Here is a 6,000-nt window from a genome sequence, read left to right on the forward strand (position 1 = left end):
CACACCCATTGTTACTGCGCAGTAAGGTGTCGACACATGCCTTCTGCGCAGTAACTACTTGGGGGGTATATCTGCGACCTGCATCATGCAGGTAGCAAATTTACTCCCGAGTCCATGTAAGTTGCCATAGTCCGGGCCATCCCAGGCCACGTGCTTTGAGGGGCCTTGCAGAGCCAGGTGGAGCGGTGGAGGCTTTGCGTCCAGCTGATTGCTATCCCCCACTACTAGCATTGGTGGTGGCAGCTTCTTCAGGTCTGGGGCCCAGATTGGAGCGGTGGCAGGGCCCCGCATGGGCTGATTTGCCTTGGGCCCCGCGCCCTGCTCGGGTCAGCTCTTTCCATAGTTCCTGTGCAATATGGATGCGCGTGTATAGACAATGAGCCCTGACTAAACCAGCCCAAACAGGTGTCGGTGCAGCCGACTCATCACCGCCTCCAGGGATGGAGAGGCCACAACTCCCCCGGGCACCTGTCCCGGTGCTCGACCACCCTCAGACGCAGAAACCTCCTCCTCATCTCCAGCCTACACTCCCCCTGCGGCAAGGTTCGGCTGGAGATGGAGTTTTGACTTTTATCAAATCCCCCCTCAGACTTCTCCTCCCCAGGCTACATCACCCTGGTCCTTGCAGGCTTTCCTCATCGGTCTCGTGTTGCCAGCCCCGACCGTTTTCACGGGGCCCAGGCCGAGCTGCACAAGTGCTGCTAAGCAGAAGGTCCAAAGCCTGTTTCTGAGTAACCGCAATGTAAACTTTTGCGGATGTGACAGTGACTTGGTCAGCAAGTCAAAGAAACCACAAACACAATTAAAACAAAGCACAAGGCCTGAAAGGAGGTAAGAGAAGACCTGATATTAAACAATCCATATAGGTGATATAACAGCTATATCTTAAAGTCACAGTAGTTAGTAGTGACTGATGCAACCAAAGTCATTAGATGTTATTTTGCTAAGGACCGTGCTGTAGTGCGTCTCTCCAAAACGGTTGTGTCAGCCACCCCTGAGATTACTGTAAGGCCCCAGATATGTGACATACCAGGGTGAAATCCTGAAATTATAATATTTTTCTATTCGATAATGCTCAATAAAACTAATTTATTAAGGAATTAACTGGGTTCTCATTTGGGGAAATAACTGGGTTCTCGGTTGGAGAAATCAATAGGTTCTCATCTGGAGAAAACGGAAGCATACCTTAGGGTAATATCGGCCCTGCTGTTTGCTCTGAGTTTGGGAGGAGACCCATTTTCCCCCTGGTTCGTAAGGCAACGATAGTGCATCTCCCCAGAACGGGTGTGCCAGCAGTCCCTGAGGTCAGGTACGCCTGTGCGAGCAGGCAGCGATCCGATCCGGCTTCGGATCCGGCTGCTTCGGATGGCCACGATCCGATCCGGAGCTCTGGGCCGGGTTTCTGCCTCGATCCGGCCGAAGCGGCTCCGAAGTCGGAGATCCGGCCATAGGATATAATGGGGAATCAATGAAATATCTACAACTTGGTGGTTTTTTGTCTGATTTCAATGAAACTTGCAGGGGTGGTGGCCTCCACTGAGAGCATGAAGTCTGTCAAGTTTCAGGAAGATCGGTGTGGGGGTTTGAGGGGGAACTGCACCCCAAATTCTTGAAAGCCAAACTCATGGTCTCAGCAGAGGCTACCACCCCTGCAAGTTTCATCCAAATCAGACAAAACCCAACAAAGTTATAGATATTTCACTGATTCCCCATTATACCTATGGCCGGATCTCCAGAGCGGCTCCGAAGCTTTTCCGAAGCGCTTTGGAAAGCCCAACGAAGCCAGAGCTTCGATCTGGACACGCTGCTTCAGACGCCAAAGTGTCCAAAGCTTTTCCAGATCCGAAGCAGGGTCCAAAGCCTCGCAGGCTCATAAATGTGACAATACTAGGGTGGAATCCTAAAATTATCATATTTATCTACAGACTGTCACCTCGGTCCAAGTCAGGCACCCCTAGTTTGCACAGGAGAAGAACCTGGTCGAAAAACCACCCCGGTGACGGCCCTGTTCTTTGGGTCATGTTGGAAAGGTCCGAGAACAAGGTGTCTTTTCCAAGGATGCACACGCACACGCACGCCCACACACACACACCGCACTTCCACACACTTTGTTGGTAGCATTTTGTTGCCCATGATTAATTGTGTCTGGGAGCTCCTCCCAGTTACCGGGTGGCAAACAGCGACACAACACCTGTATCAGGAGAGCCCTCCAACTGCCTGTGTGTGTCCCCCTTTAAAAGCTGATCTATGACATCGTCCTGATTCATTGGGCCAGTGCTAACCAGTGCTTCCAGTCTCTTTCCTCTCTCTTCCCTCTTGTGACTGGACCTGAGCTTCCAGGATCTGCAGTTTCAGTTTTCATAGATTCATATTCATAGATGTTCGGGTCGGAAGGGACCTCAATAAATCATCGAGTCCGACCCCCTGCATAGGCAGGAAAGAGTGCTGGGTCTAGATGACCCCAGCTACATACTCGTCTAACCTCCTCTTGAAGACCCCCAGGATATTTTCAGTCATGTAGGGGCTGGTTTTAGATTGTCTTCCCACACTTGGCAATACCAGTCATGATCATATTCCTATTCAGTGTAAGATTGTTCATCAGAAATCTTAGTTTTCTCTGGTTAAAAAAAATCCCCAATTTTTGGATTAAAAAAGTAAATCTACCTCTTTCCATGATTAAAATGAAACACCACTATAAATATATATCTGTATATTAGGGGCGATTCATTTTAATCATGGAAAAATGTGGATTTTGGGTACTTTTTTAAATCTGAAATTGAGGATTTATTTTCAACAGAGAAAACCAGGATCCCTGTTGACCAGGGTCATCGCCCCCATTCCCTGTGGAAGTGCCGGAAGCCGCTCTTCCCCGTTAGCTGGAAGCCGCTCCTCTAACTGCCTGGTTCGTACTTCACATGCCCGTGATCCCCCGCTCATCTGGGGCTTGTCCCGCTGCCCCGAGAGCGGTCCGAGCAGCCCCTCGCTGTCTTGCAGGTGGGACTGTATGTTTTCCAGCTTGGCACTTCACTGAGCTGCCTCTGACTGCCGGAGCTGACGTGTCGGTCAGCAGCTGGGAGATGAACGCCGTCCGTTCAAGCCCGGCCGTCCAGGTGTAAAACCTCTGCCCCTAATTGCTTACATACATCCTCTGGGGCTTTTCACTGTGCTATAACGTCTCGATACTCCTCCTCTAAGGTCTGTACCTTCTCAGGTGTCCCCTTTGCTACCATGTGCAGTCCTTCAAGGAGAGCTGCCTTCTTCCTGAGTTTGCCTAATTTAAAAATCTTTTTAATCCACCCACCCCAGTCTTCACAGAGGGTCCTCCAGGGCTTTGGGGTGTCAAATGTGCCCTGTTTCCATCCTGATCCCCCATCTCAGATAACTCTTGTTTGAGATGTTCCTCCATTCCCTCGTTATCAGGCAGGGTATTAGTGCTACCCATGCCAGACAACTGACTGGCTGCCAACATCTCACCAAAAAACAAAAAACAAATTGCAAACAAATTGCTGCCGCAGCAGCCTGCGCCCGGGTCGGGTGTCAGTTCAGTTACCCAGATTACAGGTCACCTTGTGAGTAGGCTACTGAGGAAAGAGGCAGAAACAGGTCTACAGACCAACTAGTACTTGCTTGCACCGTAAAACCTGAGAACACACATTTATCCCAAAGTCTGTCTGTCTGCCCACGACAGCACCGCACAGACTCGCACCTACCCCAGATCAGGCGCCTCGAGGGGTGGGAGGAGGGGGGCACGCAGATTGGCAGCCGGTCCTCTTGAATTTGCTGAGCTCTCCAAATATCCCTCCAGCCCATGCCCAATAGTTATAGGTGGCTGGTTTTAATATTGTAATAAATAATTTCTGACTGGTTTGATTTAAATTCTTTGTTTCACTGAAACTTTTGGAACTGGGCTGAACCAGATCTTCTGTGGACTTGGAAGGTGCCAATTATTTGGGATTTCTATCCTGGGGAAAGAGGGAGGGCTTCTTATCTCCTTTCCTTCCCCCCTGTGCCATGTTGGTCCTGTTTCTTCTTCACCTGACTTTATGGTCTGCTCTGACTGTCTGATTTTGTTCTGACAAGTTATCTAAGCATTATAACAAAACTATATCAATGTCCATGGACCTGGGCAGGAGGCAGCGTGCGGGGGCAGAGCTCCCCATGCCCCGCTCACCCCCGCTCGGTGGCTGGAGAGGTTCCCGGACATCCCAGCAAACGGGGCTCTGGCCCCTCTTCCATGCAGGGAAAGCAGAGTCAGAGCATCCTGCAGGGAAGGGACTCAGGCCGGGGCCAGGGCAGCCTCCAAATCCAGCCTCTCTGCCCCGGTGTGACCCAGGGAGCCCGGTGCAGAGCCTGCAGGCACCTACCTGGGGTGCGGGGGGCAGGCGCCGGGGCCAGGGTTGCTTCGGTGGGGACGAAGGACGGTTTCAGGCCTGGGGCCGGGGCCGGGGCAGTGCTGCGCGGTCCCAGGCAGGAGCGTCTGGACGTGGGCAGTGCGGGGCAGGGGTCCCGGGCACCCCCGGGCGCTGAGCCGCTCCTCTCCGGCTGGCTCTCTGTGCAGCGGGGCCGACACAGTCACCCCGGCACTGGGGCCGTGGCCGGGGCTCAGCACCGAGGACACTGACTTCCCCAGCTCCCGCAGCACCAACCCGCACACAGCCCCTCCTGCTCGCTGCGCCCCGAGGGCTTCCTTGGCACTGGCTCCAGGGCTGAGTGGGATGTGGGTGCCCAGAGCAGGGCTTTTCTGTCTCCCTGCCTGCATCCCCAGGTACCAGCCCCTTCCCCAGGGTCCCTGGGGCGTCTCCGGGATGGAGGCTGATGCTGGAGTGGTGTGGAGGGTCCAGGGTTGTGGCCCGGGCCCCGACTCTTGGCCCTGCACTTACAGCCCGAATGTGGCACGTACCCATGGGTGACGGCTGGGCAGGTGGCAGAGAGGGGTGCAGACAGGGCTGTGGGGTTATAAGCTTGGGCTGGAGGGTCCTGCGCTATGGCCACCTGTGCCACGCCAGTCTAGGGTCCCCTGTGCTGGGAGGGGACCCGGGGCCAGAGCTCTTGCCCCACCAGGTCTCCCTTGACCCTGGGCAGGGCTGGCCCATGAGGGGGAAGGGGAATGGGGGCACCATCTGTGGGGGACAAGCTGGATTCTTTACTGGGGGATGAAGCCAAGGCAGCCAGTGCTGCGTTTCCTCCTCCCCATGGTTGCCCTTGTACAAGACTTGGACAAGCCTCTCCCCGAAGTCTCGTAAAAGGCCGTCCCCTATGCACGCCCAGTGCCGTGGACCCCAGCCACCCCCTACTCTGCAACCCCACAGGTTCCCCGCTCTTGCTTGCAGGCAGGAGCAGGTGAGTGCAATGGCCCCTCACTGCCCACGGCCAGGCAGAGCCGGGCGCAGGCAGCAGAGCAGAGGGGATGGGGTGGCATGGGCCAGGGGTCCTGGGCCAGGGGAAGGAGATGAAGGGGCTGCTCCATGCCCAGGGCAGGACAGGGAGATCGAGCCTATCTCTTGTGCATCCCTCTCAACCACCTTTGGTCATGACGGGGCCTCTGCCACTCAGTGCAGCAGCTACGTCCAGGTCTTTGCAGGGTCTTAGCTGGACGCGTAGCACAGCTCTAGCCTGGTGTGACCAAACCCTGATGCCTCCCATGACTTCCACTTCAAGATGCAAGGAACTAAGTTTGGCACCAAAAAGTTTTGGAGTCAGAACTGAGCGCCGCTGACAAACCAGCATTTAACAGTTCCCCTGGGCCTCGTTTGTGTGTACGAAGAGCAGGCCAGGTAACGAGGCCCCAGAGTGTTTTGTGCTGTTGTCATTAGTGCGAGGCCCATGGGTGCAGACAGGGCCATCGGGATTGGGACCCAAGCAGCGAAGCGGAGCAGAAAAAACTTGTTTTCCAGTGTGGTGGTTTTGCTCCCAGAGTCCTATATGAACAACACTAATTGGCTCCTGTGCAACCTTGGCCTGTCCAGACAGACACCAGGGGTAAATGAGCCCCTCCAGGCC

This window comes from Alligator mississippiensis, chromosome 4 (assembly GCF_030867095.1).
Source record: "Alligator mississippiensis isolate rAllMis1 chromosome 4, rAllMis1, whole genome shotgun sequence".
In the NCBI taxonomy this organism is placed as follows: domain Eukaryota; kingdom Metazoa; phylum Chordata; order Crocodylia; family Alligatoridae; genus Alligator; species Alligator mississippiensis.